The sequence below is a fragment of the Pezoporus occidentalis genome, unplaced genomic scaffold (genome assembly GCF_034315485.1).
Source record: "Pezoporus occidentalis ecotype Australia unplaced genomic scaffold, CSIRO_AGI_Poc_V1 ctg21, whole genome shotgun sequence".
NCBI classification, from domain to species: domain Eukaryota; kingdom Metazoa; phylum Chordata; class Aves; order Psittaciformes; family Psittacidae; genus Pezoporus; species Pezoporus occidentalis.
Window position 1 is genome coordinate 8,701,439 of NW_026913964.1, and position 18,137 is coordinate 8,719,575.

Below are 18,137 nucleotides of genomic sequence, written 5' to 3' on the forward strand. Positions count from 1 at the left end.
TATGTGTTCGTGTGTCCTACAGGATGGAAAGGAAGACCAAGTTGCCAGTTTGTGTTGTATTTAAAGGTGACAACTCCAGCTCATGATTTGACTTCTGTAAATGGAACTTACAGTAAGTTACAAAGTTTTCAAGAGAGCAAAAATACATTCCACACTCTGAAAAAATGCAAGCGATACTGGACCTACTGTCCTGTAAGGTTTGGTACTTGAGTTACTGGCAGGAATGGCAACTCACACATTTTTGTTTACCAGGGATATTGTTTGTAAATTACCAGGTCAAGCAAGAGCAGATCTCTTGACTAGTAACAGGTTTTAAGAGAACTCTGCAAGATATGCTCTTCTGGAAGTAGATTAACATAGAAAATTTAACAACCAGGTGAGGAAGGATGATAACACACTGTGTAATCCTAGAGGACACAATCATCTTAGCTGCAGATGTAAAAGCAGAAATCAGGGTTTCCTTAAAGGTATTAGACTTAAAGGTAAATTTACAACCTCAAGGTTATTCCTTCACTCTAAATGAAATACCACAAGAAGCTGAGCCTAGTAAAGTAGCTTAAATAAATAAAGCTCCACCTGTCTGTGGTGCAAATAAGCTGCCAGAGTTACATGGGCAAAATGAGCTGCTTTCTGTGCAGGCTCCCTGCCAGATGATAGTCATAAACAAAGCTGAAGAAAGGCCAATAGACAAGTTGCCCAAGCAAAATATCAAAGACAAATTAGAAGTGAATAATACAGTGTGGCCACCACTAGTGATTACATGAACGATGGCTATGAAGAGCTACTGAGAGGTTTGTCATAAACTGATGCTGTCAGCTAGAAAACCACAGGGGACTAGAAAGTAGTCTTTCATACTACCAAAAGGAAGTGTTGAAAAAGAGAGTAAGAATTTGTAGTGCAGAATGTAAAACAGATTATTTGTATCTACTATTTAAGTTTGAAAATATTTAAAATCCAACTATCACATTATGTGGTCCTTCTGCTTTTGAAATAAATTTTGTTACTGCAACCAGTGCCTTTCAGAATGCACTAATTCAGGGGTATCACTAAAGTATTAATATTGCAGAGAAAGAGGCTTATTCTGATAGGGTTTTCTGCTAAATATATATCTTCAGGGAAATTATAGAAGACTGTGATTTCTGCATGAGTTATTTACTACAGTAGCTTCAAAGGTTACGGTCGCATAGATCATCATGCAATCATGCTTCTAAGGATAAAGGGATACGTATGATAGCATAAATATGCAAGGAACAATCTGTTTATCAGAATCTTGTTTCAGCCAGAACCAAAGACTGAGGAGTAGGCAAAATCAATTAAAGCCATATAGTAGGAAAAGAAGCTGGTGGAAAAGTCAGATTACCTATGCTGGATACTACCTCCATGTTGCCTCAGAGCCTCTGAGGAGGACAGAGGTTAAAAGCTGAGAATCACATGCTCACTTGACTTAACAGAAACAGCCCTAGAAGCAAAGAGAACTAATATCTGCCCTTATACTATGCTAACATGCTCTCCAAGGATGAGGAGTACTTTGACAGAAATTATCAGGTGAGACACTAGAATGTGCTAAAACCAGAGTATTTCTGTGAGACAATCCTACATCAGATTTCTCCCCGTGAGTCAGATAGCTGTGCAAGTCATGGTGAATTTTAATGTGCTAGAGAACAGACTGATTAAGAAATCACCTTGGGCATTTTCAATTACAATTGTAAAAAATGCCCAGTGGAGAGCTGGGGCTGTGAGAGCTTTAGTTTGTATAGAGCTCAGAAATGCTCCCCACTTCCACACACTAGATGTCAGGCACAAATATTTTCATAGTTTGTATTTAATCTCTGTCTATCATTTCATTAAAGTAGCATCTCAGGATCAAAGTAAAGTTTCTTTTCTGACAGACTGTTGATAATTTCAGGATGTTAGAATGCCCTCTATTTATGAATATAACAGCATCATCTGCTAAGATAATAAAGTTAACTAAAAAAGGGAACTAATTTATGTCTTTTTGTTGAAGAAAGAGGAAAGTAAAAAGAGAAAAAGAAAGAAAAAAGTAAAAAAAATAGTACCTTGGGGATTTTTTAAGAGTTACAATTAAGCTTGCAGGAAGCCTTCATCACCTTCCAGTGAATACAATAACTGCAAGGAGATGAAACTTCAAGTCTAAGAACTGGTTATTACAAGCTGCTGAAAAATCCCTTCTAAGCTGGAGAACAATATAACTGTTTGTAGGCATGATGATTTGAGGTATCTGAACAGCTTGCAGTTTCTGGTTGATTTATCAGACATCAAAAGTTTTTCTTCCATTCATTTGGCTTTCAGACTTTTAAAACATATCTGTTCATCTAAGGATAATAGTCTACTATGGAAGCTTAACATACAACTAAGGAAGTAAACAGTTAAATCAGATCTTGGCAAACCAACTTAAGTTTCATTTTAGAAAGCTGTTTGGAATTTGAATAGGAGAAAGTTGACAGCAATATTACAACAGGAGAAAGAGGCTGAAAAAAAGGTCTAAGAAGAGCATGAAATAAGTTACAACAGGATTCCCCTGGGAAAAGTTTTAACAGACACCAAAACAGTTTGCGAAAGGATATGGCTGAGCTTCCTTTTGTAGAAGAGAGCGTAATGTAGATATAAGGCCAACCGAGGTGAATCAAGACAAGTAACACCTTGTCTGTCTTCTTCAAACTGAGTAAATATCCATGATCTCCTAAAAAATATGAGCTAGATAAAAATGCATTCCTCTTTAAAAATATGTGATTTTCCAATGACTGTAATATTTTATGTTTATCCTCGTAAGTACAAGGAACGGTATGTTCCAAAACTTTGTGCAAAGATTATCTGTATAAGCACATTTGCTTACAGCTACTAGCTGCCATCTGAATCGTTTAAACTGTAAATCGCAAGACCCATGACTTCAGTGGGAGTCTGAGAAAAGATGTACATATTAAAGTGTGAATCTGGAAAAATGAACTAGAGACAAGCACTTGAACAATTGTCTTCAGCTATCAATGAAAAACACCAGATGAGGGACCAGCCACTTTAATCCTGAAGCGTATTCTGAATACAGACAACCTATCTATCTCTATTTTTTCTATAGAACTATGTTAAAACTTTTTAATAAAAGTCTAGAGATGTCTCATGATATCTCTTTAAAAGCTGTAGTTTTTCCTGAAGCGTTATTTTTCTGTACCTTCTCTGCATGAAGGTTTTTTCATTTTTTATTTATTTTTTTTTTACTCACTAGTGACAAAAGCTCCAGAGTTATTAAATGTTACTGTCACAGTTTAATCCCAGACAGCAACTAAAGTGCCATGCAACTGCTCACTCACTTGCCCTCCCCTTCTCCCCCCTCCCCAGTGGGATGGGGAGCAGAATAGGAAAAATGTAAAGCCTGTGGGTTGAGATAATAAGAATTTAATAACTGACATAAATTCAGTAACAATATTATTATCATTATTATTATTAACAGAGAGATGGGAATAAACTCCCCAAAAACAAAGACAAGTAATCCACAATACAATTGCTCATCACTCACTGACCAATACCTAGCCCATCTCTGAGCAGCAATTGGTCCCTTCCATGTAACTCCCCCCAGTTATATACTGGGCATGACATAGAATCATAAAATCATAGAATAGTTAGGGTTGGAAAGGACCTTAAGATCATCTAGTTCCAAACCCCTGTCGTATGGAATACCCCTTTGGCTAGTCTGGGTCAGGTGTTCTGTCTCTGCTTTCTCCTGGCTTCTAGTGCCCTTCCTCACTGGCAGAGCATGAAACTGAAAATCCTTGATCAGGGTAAATGCTGCTAAGCAACAACTAAACTGAATGCTGTTATCAGCTTTGTTCTCACACTAAAGCCAGAAGACAGCACTGTACCAGCTGCAAGGTAAAAAATTAAGAAATTATGAAAAAAATAAGAAATTAAGAAAATTAACTATAACTGAAGCCAGGACAGCCACCAGTTCAATGTCTGACATCTCAGAATTATGAAATGGTTAGGTTTAGTTGTTTGGGGGTTTTATTTGCTGGTTGTTTTTTTTTTTAAATTGAAATAATAAACTAGTAATAAAAAGAAAAGAGGACACATAGAAGCAGCTGATAAGGAACTCAGAATGCTGACTGTATGCATAAGAGAGAGTATATCTGTCATGTACTTTGCAAAGTAAACACAGATGTTGATTCCCCACTGAAAGATTTCCATTACAAGTGGAATTTTTCCAATAGTATAGCTCAAATCTTACTAAACTTCAGAATAGACTTGAGTAGGGATCATAGGCACAGCTGATGACTTTCTTACTACCATTGCTAGCAAGAACATCTGAGATAAAACTTAACATTCTAAAAATGTTCAGAAATTTAGTGACTTAACCAAGCATAAACTACAAGCTGTCCAGAAGCATGCGAGAAAGAAATAATCACCTACCATAAACCAGACATAAAAAGAAAGGTAAAAATTGGTAACTGTTTCTTCAGCCCATTAATGAGGGGTTCGAACAGGATTAACTGAAGTAAAACCAAATTTAAAATTTTAATTGTAATAAAACTGTCCTAATTCTATATATAAAGTGCTATCATTACTTAGAAATGGTATTTCAGAATAGTAATTGATAGCACTACCAAAATGCCAATTCAGTGATCCAAACAATTAATCAGATGTATAAAAAACCCAGGAAAGATTGCAATAAAATGAAACATGGTAAGGTTACTGAATCAACCCATAGCTCACACAGATTTTAAGCATGATGTTTCAGTCTAGGCCTATCTAGTCCCAAAAAGTTATAGTCAGAATCACAGAATCACATCATAGAACCATAGAACGGTTTGTTGGAAGGGACTTTAAAGATCATCTAGTTCCAGCTCCCTTACCATGGGGATGGACACCTTCTATTAGACCAGGTTGCTCAAAGTCCAGTCCAACCTGGCCTTGAACACTGACAGGGATGGGGCATCCAAAATTTTTCTGGGCAACCTCTTCCAATGTCTCATCATCCTCACAGAAAAGAACATGTTCCTTATATCTGATCTAAGTCTACCCTATTTTCAGCTTGAAACCATTTCCCCGTGCCCTTGTAAAAGGCCCCTCTCCAGATTTCTTTGTGGGTCCTTTTAGGTACTGGAATGCTGCAAAAAAGTCTCACTGGAGCTTTAAGATGGGAAGTACAACTTATGGTTGGAGTTGTCTGTGGAAGGGAGCTTAGATGACAAGCCTAGACTAGATGCCTGACTTCTGGACTGCTTATGGTATATATGATAAATGCTGGCCTAAGTCAAAAGTATAAAGAAATTTAACTATAAGACAGAGCTATACTTGAGTGGCTTATGATTTAATATCTTTAAAATATATATTTCCTGTGTAATAAAGAAATTACTATGCCTACATACATAGCAGTCATTACTAGCAATACCACTAGTCCTTTACAAACTGAGGTTTTTATACAGTAGTCCACCTGACATTTGGGCCACCAAGGTGCTTATATGGGTGTAACCAGTAATTCTGCAAATTCAGTCCACATTTAATTTATCATGACACTCATTCACAGCTCTGTAAAAAGAACAGGAGAACAGGAAGACAGGGATAAGTCATTCCTGTCGAGATTCATATCCTTCTGCTGATAAGCTTAACTGCTTAAAAGGCATGAAGAGCAGCATTAAGTGAGAAATAGAAACAGACCATGGATCAATTGTATTTTTCTCTGTACAAGCATGTGAGCAAATATGAAAATAATGTAAAGAAATGTTTATGAGAAAACTCATAGTATTTGAAGAATTTTGGTTATTCTATTAAAATGGGTCCCGTTGGATTGAAAAAACACTACTAACCATCTGCAATTGGGGTGTTACAAGCAGAGCCACATGAAAATGCACTGTTCATTAAGGTAAGCAGGTACTATTGCTTACTCACTAACTTACTAGATCTGTTAGCTAATAGATGCTGCCATTAAAAAAATACTAAGTTTATTTAAGAAAAAGAAAATACCCAACAGCAGAAAACAAGTTGCCTACCAATCTTTCAAATTCTTGTAAGACATATGTGCTGGTGATATATTTATTTCATGAAGAGTATTCCTTTCAACTTCTTTTAAATAGGGATGAAGGACTATTAGTTCTGCTTATTAATATTAAAGTGACATCAAAGTCCACATCTGTGGGAAAAAAGCTCTAAAATTCATACCAAGAAACAAGGAGACTCCACATTCAGCAAGTGCATGAAAAAGAGAAAAAAAAGTATTTTAGAAATGTTGTGTCTGGCACAGGTCTCTCTGACAGGCCTAGGCATATAGCATGTAAAATCTAAAAGCTGCTGGAGTATAGCTAAATGCTGTTATCCAAGCTGTCATAACTGTACTGCAGTTTAAAGATATTTCCTGACAAGAAAATTGAGAAAGCTGTCTGGCTAGTAAATCAAAACCTTCCTCCTCTTTTAGTGGCCAACCAACAGATGCAGTTTAGGTCACAGATGGTGTTTTTTTACGTTTTGATCTCCACACACATCTTCAGCAGAAGTACTTGCTTTCTTTACCACTAGGAGTGAAAAGTTCTTTTAAAAACCTTTGCCAATGCACCAAGCTATCCACAAACCACTATTCATTTCAGAAGGCAAAAAGCTGCTGAGCAGTTAAGGTTGAGAAGTGCAGCCTGTTTTTTAATGATCTCATAAATGAAGATGATAGTACGTTGCACTGTGGAACATGTTATTTTGTGATTACAGCCCTTTGGGAAGATTTAAGAGAAGCAGAAATACCATCAAAAATAAAAGGTATATAAGGAGTTGAAGGTCAAAAAAAAAAATACCCAGCATATTTAAGTATTTAATGGGCTTTAGAGTCTAAGTTAAAGCTTCAATGTGGGTTGAACATTTCACTTACAGGTGTCACATTTCCCTCATTTCCCTTGCAACCCACAGGTTGCCACACAGACAACAAGAGAAACCCGCATGGTTTCTCATCTTCTGTGCTCTCTGCAAGGGGGCTTTCTGATAGCACAGATGGCTGTCAGAAGTGTCAGCAAGTGCTGCTCAGTCCAGCATGCTCCCCTGGATGTGTGCCTTGCTGTGTCTTTCAAGGGTCCCTTCAATCAGGACAGCACCAAACCAGCACCGAACTCTAAAGGTAGTCTCTGATCTCCTGAATGTGCATTTCAAAAGATTTATATTTCTGGACCTAGTATCAAGAAGTGTTCATCACTGTGACCGTTATTTCAGAAAAGCATGACTCCAGAATGCTTAACTGAAGGGGAATTACCAACCCCCAACCTCCCTCCTGCCCCACCCTCAAATCAATGTGTAGTGGCGAAGTTGAGCAAAATAATTTTTATTCTTATTGCAAAAAAGTAACTGGTTGGCAACATGTTGTTTAAACCAAAGGACTGGGTGAACTCTGTATCAGCTGTCCATGAGAAAATATATAAAGCAACTTTGAGAAAATCCAAAGCTGATACCTATGCATGAGACTAGTGGGGTTCTGTTACAATCTCTGGAAGCAAATGTTTGTTTTTTCCAAGAGTGAGCTCAATGTCAGGGAGCTCAAGTTTATGAAAATACTCTTTGTCAACAGAAGACTGAATTCAGTGACTTGAGAAATACTTTCCAATCCTGTACTCCTGTAAGAGAAATAAAGCTTGCTAACAAAAATACCAATCTTAATTTGAACAAACCTAGAACAAATTTCATTAATTAAACATTTTGTACTATACAAGGAATTAATCATAACCATCTTTATGCAAAGTAATTTCAGTAAGGCAACAGACCTAATGAAGCAAGAGGAAGATGAAGATCATTGATGAGCTATCAGACACAGCTCACTCCCAATTCAGAATGATAAAGGGATGAAACAAGTGAAAATTTGAGTTTACCGGCCTGAAAAATACATAGTGCTAAAAACACTACTGGTTCTGATCCTTCTGCATATGGTAGCTTATGCACATTAATTTTTAACTAAACTTGTGATTTTCAGTTTTTAAGTATTCTGTAAATTTTCATGAAAAATGGGAGTGTTCTTCTGAACACATAGAAACTTTCTTCTTTGAATGTTTCATTGATCACTGTTCAAATAGTCAATACCTGACTGCAAGTACAGCACAAAGAGTGAATAACCTGTAACAGGAGTGGGAGACTTTCTGATGACTCTGCAAGATGGAAAGATGAACTGCACCAAGAATTCTTTCTTAGTTTTACCACCACCTTCCTACACGAATTCTTGATAAAACACTCCAGAAATTTATAGTCAAATCTTTAATTTCTACAGACTGGATCCCCAGAAGCATTTAATTACCTAATTCATGTATGCAGACAGATGACTTAATTTTAGTCTTTGAGGAATTATCAGTGAGTCATTTACATCCAGATCTTCAAAGAACTTTTGACACCTAATTTCCACTGAAATCAATTGATATCATCAAGACTAAAATAGGTAGTTGCTTACTGGTGACTTTGAGATAAATCCTTAAACACATACTCAGATTGAAAAAGAGCTTAATAAATGAGGGCAGTAGAACTAAGAAAAAAAAAAATCAATTTTTAAAAAAAAAAGTGAACTTGACAGGGCCCTAGAAATAAAATTTATGTTATAGAGATTCCATTAACTATTTTTCATTGGTATTTTCTGGATGACATATTCACTGTCTTTATAAAGAAAAGGTTTAATAAATCTAAATGTTCATACTTAAAAGACTATGTAATTACGAGTTTCTATCCTGTGGAAATAAGTGCTCCCTAAATAACTGCTTCAAAAGAAAACAGAGGTGTATGGAGGTGCTTAACTTGACATGAACATATATACCTAAGGAATACTTCATTTATTACACTCATATATAGCTCAAATTAAGGAAATGTTGGCCCATAAATAAAGTTTCCTGCTAAAATAATATCCTGTAAAAATATTCTATTCCCAAAAGCTGTGATAGCACTTCTGGACAGTTTAAATGCTCAGTTTTAATGTTTTAAAACAGTTTAAATGTTTTAAACTAAAGAACATATCAGCAATAAAGTCATTAAAGAAACTCCTTTCAAAACAAAACAAACAAAAAAAAAAACAAACTGAAAACCAAAAAGATAAAAATGTAGGTATCTTAGTGATCATGAAAGCTTGGGAAAGTTGCAAATTACTTTGACTCCATTCAACAGACATGCAGTATCTATTTCACTCTGTCAGTGCTCAGAAATCCATTCAAGGAGCAAGCAAAGCAAAATGACTATGGAAAGGCCTACAACTATATAGGAAAGTTTTACTTTGAAGCGAGTAAAGTAAAGAGGTTGTAACTAGCACTCTTGTTTTTAAAATCATCATGTTGGAAGTGCATAGTAAGTGCAGCAGGAGGATGACATAGAGAGTACTTGGAGCATATCACAGACTTGGAAGCATAGAGCAAAGAAAGGAACTTCCAAGATCAGGAAAGTCACAACTTGCTTAGATGTGGTCTCAGAACTCTTGCCCCTTAATGTAGCCAAAAACAATTTAAAAGAGAAATAACAACCTTCACAATGAAGAATTCCTTTTGTTTAATGGCTGATCCTTTTCAGATATTCATTTGATAAATACTATTCAGTAGCTAGCTCATGAGAAGAAGATATCAAAGTAACACAGCTTAAAATGAAAAGCTATATAGAAATTAGCTTTATATACTCTCAGTCACACAGATGCAAGTTAACAGTTGAAAAGGTGCAAGAAAAGCATTTGACAGAGGCTTGGAAGTTCTCAACTCTTCTGAAGCAAAGGATTATGGCAAAGCCGCACACTTGCACACACATGCACACTTTCTTCAATCCACAACTCCTCCAAATGAGAAATTCAGTCAAATAACTCAGTTCTATAAGGGGCACAATGCAGAAAGCACATTGACTGTAAAGTGTCTTGGACAAGAGTTATCAGAAAGAAAATAAATGTAACATGCAGTTTTTATGCTGACAGTTGTAAATACTTTTTTTTTTCCTGGCAATTTAGATATACCTCAGCTGTCAGGGCCCTAGAAAAATACCACTTGAGTCAAGCTCCGTTATTTCAGCTGATTGCTTGCTTTAGTTGGTTGAAGTTTCAGTTAACTTAATTTCTCATGCAGGGAGGTACATGAGACTGTTAGTAATGATCTAATCACTCCCTGTCACACACACAGGTACATTATTTTCCAATGATAGTAACATATAGCAAAAGACAGATTTTCCTTCTTCTAAAATAAAATCCATCTTTGCAGTTTGCATCTTCCACAGCTCCTCTTGAGTATGCATAATCTTTTGATAAGCAAAATGTAATCTTTTTTATTCTGCTAATATATCAACCATTTAATGAAGTGTTCAAATATATTACTTCCGCATGGTTACAGTGGGATTTTGTTTCCACTGTAACTCGTTCTAAGGCAGTACCTTATGTAATACACTCCAGAAATTCACAGATCTGTGTTTCATTCAAGCATGGGTTATGAATTGTCCTAGTTGCTTCATCATAAATAAACAGGCTGAAGATCTTACGGAGTATGGCTTTTCCGAGGGGGACTTCAATGGAGGTTAAGAATAAACTACATATAGTATGCTTTGCAAAGTCCTGCATAAGAAACTACACCCAAAGAAGTCAGCTAGTAATTGGATCCCAGATTCTCAAACTCCAGAGTTCTTCCTTGTAATTGAGATGTCTTCAACCAATGACAAGTCAGATTTTACAGCCTATTCTTGTGCCATTCTTTTACTCTTTTTGCATTTCATAGGCCTTGTAGAGCTTCATATGTTTTACAAGAGTAATTTTACAAATTAGAATCGAAACTGTTTCTAAGTCTGTTCAATACATGCTATTTTTAGAGTACTTTATTTGACCTTAAGAATCTTTTACCTTGCTTTAAATACATACAGAAGGATATCATAAATCATGCAACAGCATGAAAATTAAGCATTTGCTGTAAGTCAGAACTGTGATTTTCTTCATACTTAATAGTAAGAAGAAATTTTACAATTGATTTCATGATAATTTAGTTTTAAAAGCACAATGTAATTTAACTGGAATTTAAAATGCTGCACTTACTGGAATACTTTATTTGTCATGAGGTCTAGGGTTTGGAATCGACTAATAGACAGTGATGATGATAAATCAGTGTAGCAGAGTTAATTTCTCAGAGTTGCACTGGATTTAGTCACTCAGCCCTCAGAATAATGGAATTGCATGGCCAAATTCCTCCACTACTGGGAGAATTTAGGGATAATGGACTACAGCTACTTTTATTTTTGAGAGAGATGTTCTAATGGTACTGAAAAAGAGTAAAACTGCATTAGTCACAGCAGTCTAATTCATCATCTTCCCTTCCTTTTGAAATTGCAATTAAGATCACAGTTTGTAGTTGTTCCAGGCATGCTCGGAGTTCAATGTCTTCATCAGACAATCTAAAATAGTATGTGCCTGATTAGTGCATGAACTTTAACATCCAGCTAGAGAGAATTTGCAACAATAAACTGTTTCCCTAAAAATAAAAAAATAAAAATCTAGCATTCCCAATGTAAAAATAGTTCAAGCATTAAAAAAAAAAAAAAAAAAAAGGAAAACAAAGAAAAATATTTGTTTGCCACTGGAGATGAAAACGGAAATTTTATTACATGTGCAGTTTGCATTTGTGAATCAAAAAAGACATAATTTTGTTTCTTGCCTCACTGACAATAGCAACTAAATTAAAATGAGGCATAACATTTCACAATGATGTTTCTTAAATTTCCTGTTTGTACAGATGTATGTATCTATTTGTGTGTCATTATGAGTTTACATTTTCTCTCATTAGAACAACGAATCCTACCCATTATCAGTCACTAGTGACTTGCAGTGTCAGAGCTACCTGCATTATGCTTTACTTATTCCTATTTATACCAATGAAGGATTTTCATAATGGTGCTCTGACCAACCCGAGATAATCCATTCCTTCATGCCCCTTCAGCAGTAACCCCAGTCTACACCAGTCTTTGGCTAACCAGAACAGCAGGTGAACATTTTGGAAGTTCTGCCCAGACTGTGATTCAACAGTACTCTTCTGGGTGTTTGTTTAAAAATTGTTACAAAAGTGAATAATGTCCCACTTTGGTGGACAGCTATAAGACCCATGTTAAATTGCCAAAGAACAGCTGCTCTTTTAACTGAAGAAGTAAAAAGCATGTGTATTCTTACTTGTTTAAGTTCTCTACATAGATCCCCACTGTCTGAAATGCATTTTATCCAGCCACATGTACCCAGCAGGAACCATTTGTGTGTTACAAGAACTGTACTGTCTCAGGGCTTCAAGTCACATATATGTCAAATTACATAGGAGGTTTGTATTATATTTTTATTTAATAAGAACAAACAACTACAATGGATTTGTTAACTATAGTCTAATTGTACTTTTTTGTAAGCATGCATATAAACTTCATATTAAAACATCTCAGTAGTGCACTCTTTAATGTGCTTTATAAATTAAATGAACCAGAAACATTTCTAAATTATAATGGGAAATGCATCTGTGCCATAATCCCAAGAGTGAATTTCTCTGGTCAGTGTTTCCTTTTGTTGTCTTAATTTAAAATATTAAACAAATGTAAATATGAAGCACATGTACCAACCAACCTTTAACCTTGAGAGCTACCAGGCATAATTCTGTGTCATTTGCATTTCTATTACTTAATCTCCAGGCTTTAGACTGGAAACTGCATTCCTTCACTTTTGACAGACAGGTTATAGAGATGACTGTCTTTCATGAGCACTTCTTAAATGCCTCCAGTCATGATTTGATTACCTTTATTCCTCCTTTTCTCTTTTCATTCATAGCCTAAAACAGCAGTCTTGGCAATCAATGATCAGTGCTTTAGAATAAGCTGTCAGCCTCCATTATGAGAAATTCTTAGAACTCCACCAGGGTTTACGTACTCTCAAGGACTAATTTGCAAGAAAATGCCCCAACAGATACAAGAAATGTATATGCCTTCAGTATTCCATTAAGAATCATAAAGCTCAAATGTCATATTTCACCTGTTTTTATGCAGAATATGAGAAGCATCAGTCTGTCACACCACTGAGAATTTGTGCACAGCTTCCATTATTATCCCCCCCTGACAAATCGTAATAAAGCACCCACTATCATCCAGGGGTTGCCATGTTACCTGTCTACAATGCTTTTAGAATTCAGCTACCCTTGCCAGGTTATATTCCCACTACCAAGAACACGTAATTGTAGCTCAATAGTTTGGGAGGGAGGGGCATGACAGGAAAAGTTTAAAATAATCCCCTCCAAAAAAAAACCACAAAACAAAACAAACAAAAAAAATCCACCTGTTTGTTTTCTTCTAACCAGAGTAGAAAACCCCTTCTTTCAAAAATAGACTAAATTACATATAATAGGCTTTTTGCTGCCTGTTAGTGCCCATCAGCCAAAGAAGGACTGTAGTTTGTTGTATGCTGGTAAATGTTTTGGTGTCATTGACAGAAACGTAAGAGTATGACTGTACATGTGGAAAAAACATGGGCATCTTTGCTATCGTTTTCAAAGTAGAAGCTCTGTAACTTCTAGATTCCATCATTACTGCAGCTACTAACACTGAAAATTTGTGCATAAGGATAAATTCATACAACATCAAGTTTGAATAATTCATGTTGCAGTACCTGCTGCTAACACTGAACCATTTCATCTGCCCAAAAGCACCATACAGATTCTAAGGAAGATCTGAAGCATTTCCAAATTTTATTTCTTGGCAAGATGAGTAAACTTTCATCTCAGTCAGGACTGACAGCTGTCATTCTTTTTCCTCAAAAACACGGGCAGTCCTATAGTCTTCCTGCCTGAAGCAAGGATGAAGTGAAATGGAAGACATAAGCACATGCATGCACTTTATGGGAAACTATGGTTTTGTCTGTTTGTGAATGATCAAATCCTGGAGAGAGTGGTCATGTTTGGTACCCTCAGCAGCAAACGCAATATCAAGCAGCAGTCTAGATGATCTGAAAGCTCAAGATAATAATGAGCTGTGGCACAGTCTGTCAGATCTGACACTTACCAAGCGTGTGTCCTGGGTTTAGCAGTAGCAGTAAATTTTTTTCCTTCTTGGTAGCTGGTGCAGTGTTGTGTTTTGACTTTCAGCCTGGGAACAGTGCTGATAACACCAGTGTTTTCAGTTGTTGCTAAGTAATGTTTACCCTGACCAAGAACTTTGTGAGGCTCATGCTCTGCCAGGGAGGAGGGGAAGCTGGAGGAAGCAGAGACAGGACACCTGACCCAAGCTAGCCAAAGAGGTATTCCATACCACAGCACGTCATGCCCAGGGAGGTAAGTGAGAGTTACCCGGAAGGACACGGGGTCTTCTGGGTCAGACTCATTATTCGGTGGGTGGTAATGTATTCTCTTCCCTTGTTATTTTCTCTTATCATTGTTGTCGTTGGTGGTAGCGGTGGTGATTTGTGTTGTACATTGGTTGCTGGACTGTTCTTGTCTCAACCTGTGGGAGTTGCACTCTTTTGATTCTCTTACCCATCCCTCCCGGAGCGGAGAAGGGGGGGGGGGGGAAGAAAAGAAAGAGGGAGGAAAGTTGGGGGAGTGAGGAGTGAACGAGCTGTCTGTCTGGGTTTAAACCACGACAGCGTGAAACATACAAGCATGTTTGTCCTGAGATACACAGACAAGGTTATTCATACTGATGAACTCAAAAAGGTACCAGCTGTATGCATCAGCAGTAATAAGTAGGCCAGCATAGTAAAATGCTCTGTACTGCCAGGACAACATAACTATGATGCAGTATCCAAACACATTGCAATTATACTAAAATATCCTACATTAGATTTTTACTACTGTTCACAGGAAATGTTGATGGGAAAGAAAATGCACAAGGGTATATATATTTTATTAAAAAATAGGCAGCAACTTCAACATTTCTTCAGTGTATAATCATGCCATATAGAGAAAAACCAAGTATCATGGAATGACTGTGACGCATTCATTAAGCTTTATTGCTTTTCCATATTTAGTTGCAATAATCATGCATTCTTCCCCTGATTTTTCTTTTGCAATAGATCTTATAGTCACTGACATATTAAAGGTCAAAAATATAGCGTTATCTGTCATTTGACTTCTTTTGTTTGATTTCAGAATTGTTAAATGTTTACTTAATCTATTGAATATACTATAATAGTCATTAAAATCTTGCCACTGTTTCTTAAGTATATATGATTCGCTGTTCATTTGTTTTTCTACATTTACAGAAAAGTCTAAATTCTACAGTATATTCAAAGACAAATCAATAGAATTCACAATTGAAGAACTATTACACAAGAGGTATTTTAGTGCAAATGTATAATCAAAACTAATTTTGGCAGCTGCCACTAAAAATTAATCTTATTTTAAACTAATTTTTAGAATAGTAGCAAACAAATTCAGATTAATATTGAAGTTAGTTCTAAGCAAAACTCTTCTGGACTGTGAAGAATGACTAAAGCCAGAGAAAAACACATGGTTGAATCATGCTCAAGAATAATTGCATTATAGTGAAGACAACAAACTGCATTAAAAGTCCCAGCTCAGTCACCACCCCTGCCACTGCTGACTTGTCTACCTCAGTTTTTCATCTCAGTGTTCATTTAGGAATTAGAAACACTTTTCAGAGGGGCGGTATTGCTTAGTATTCAAAAATAGCCAGTTTATTTTGGTTTTCGACATGCCTGTGTGGGTACTGCATGGACTACAGCCTCATTGTACACTGCACAGATACTAAAGGCCAAAATAAATTATCTGGGAGAGCCCCAAGACACTGTTGTAACATAAATAATGTACCTTACCTTGTTCCAAGTTTTTGTCGCTTTTCTGTAACAATGAACGCTGGAATTGTTTACAATTATCACATGTCAATTCAGCAAAAAAAATTCACCACAGGAGAAAAAGAGAAATGAAAATGCACCTACCTTTCTGCTTGGTTTTCCTCATTATTTTTTTTAATATAACTTAGTTCTTAAATTGACAGGTACTAGTAGACAACACCACAACTTTAAGCTGATGATGTCTTGTTCACTTGTTCTAGGTGACTGCTCAGAAGTTTTGGGTTCTGGGATTTTTCTTTGTCATTTCATAAGTCAACCCAGATATTTACACAGCAATATGGATAAATGACTCAACTACCAAATACACAAACAAATTCAGTTGTCATCAGACCGTTTTCAGAACTAGAACTCTTAGTAACCATATCTCACATGAAATTTAAAGGAGTCTAGAATAATGTAAATTATTGTCCTTTTCACTCAGAAGCATAACTTCAATCTTCTTTCACATACTAAAGATGAAAAAAATGTCACTGTTGGTTTTGGTTTGTTTTTTTCTTTTTTTTTTCCTTTAGGCATCTGAAGCTGTTCTAGTTATGGCAAATTAGCCATAATCCTCCAGAGAAAATGCAATTTAATGTTTTATAGTTTAAGGATTTCAGTCCAGTAAGACTATTTCATAGTTTAAAACTATACACACCTCACCACTAAAAATAACTACCATTAAAAATGTCAACAGGATCAACTGACTCACAACATTCTTTCCTACACGGAAGAAAACTATAAGTAAATTGTCAGAAAATGCTTTTTAACTCTGGTTTCCAAAGGAAAGTCTTGTGAGATCATAATGTCTGTCTTTCCATCTTCAGCATAAAGCTTCATCCTACTAAATTTTTCAGCCCATCTCATCAATTTAAAGGCAGAATATATTCTCAAAAAGAATTATGTTTACTTATGTTTTCATGAAAATTCTATGAATAGGAAGGGAGAAATCAAATTAATGTTCTCACAGAGAAAAAGACAGAACTGTTTGATATTACATACAACTATTTGGCAACAGCTGGCTGGCCAAATAGTGTAAACCCAGTTGCCAATCACTTAACATGCACATAGATCAAGATTAACTAGCATATGTACTACCTCTTGCCCACAAATCTTAGCACTACTGCAATGAGGATAGAAAGTATTCAGATCCATAAAATGAGGCTACCATCAGTTGTACTGTTCTTGGAACAAACAGAGAATACTCCTATAATTAAAAAAAAAAAAAAAAAAAATTAGCTTCCTCTGTCAAAACTGTAGATTTAATATCACAAAATAACAAGTCACTTACTGATACCTTATTATTTTTATGCTGCAGCCAACTGAGAGTTTGCTGATACAGTGAAAACATCAATTACTCTGTAATGGCATAAAGTAATAAATGTAATACATTATACTGGATGCAGAAGGTTGTTGATAATTACTTGCCATCACATCGTGTAAGTTTCCAAATCAGTGATTTTGAGCTGGATACATAAGTGATTCAACATTCATATTCAGGTACCATGAAATCTCTGTAGCCCTCAAAGCTCAAAGAGCTTTTAGTTTTCAATAATACCCTTGTCTATTTTGTTTGGAAGTTATTTTGTAGCAGCTAAGGGAAATATTTAATGTCTACCCTTTCTAAAAATACTAGGGCACACCTTCTTCCTGAGCATCATTGAATATCTTAGTTCATCAAACCAGTTGCTGCAATTCTCACTCAAAGATAAACTTTCTCCATTTATTTGATAGTCAGTGTCAGTTGATTCCATTGAGGGATATACAAAAAAGGATCTGACTTTAGGCACATTATCCTTGTAAAATAATCTTAGAAAAAAGGGTATAATAAGAAAACAACTATACAAACATCATTGCAGGTAATGTTCCCACCAGCCTCTCTGTCAAAATTAATATTACCCTCTTTGCTAAACAAGCTATTTTCCTATAGCAGTGAAGTTGTTGTTTACAGTCATTCATGTATCTGGGGAGTACCTGTCTTCTATTTTCTCTCAGCACATCTGCACTGACATAATCTGTGCAATGTGTGAAATGAAAGCCAAAAATTATGGAAAACCTGAGTTCTTTACATAGTGGCAAGGAAAATTCAGTTCAAATGGACAGGAAAAGACTGAATATTGACTTTCCTTTGGAATCCAACAAAAAAAATTATACTGGCCAACCTGAGTTATGTTTCCTACATCAGGTTCTGTAGATGAACAATATTAAATTATGGTCTTAGCTCTTTCCACAGAATCACTGAGGTTGGAAGCGACCTCTGGAGATCATCTTAGTCTTAGTCCCTCGCTCAGAGCAGGGTCAACTACAGCTGGTTGTTCAACACTGTGGCCAGTCAGTTTTTAACTGTCTCCAGAGATGGAGACTC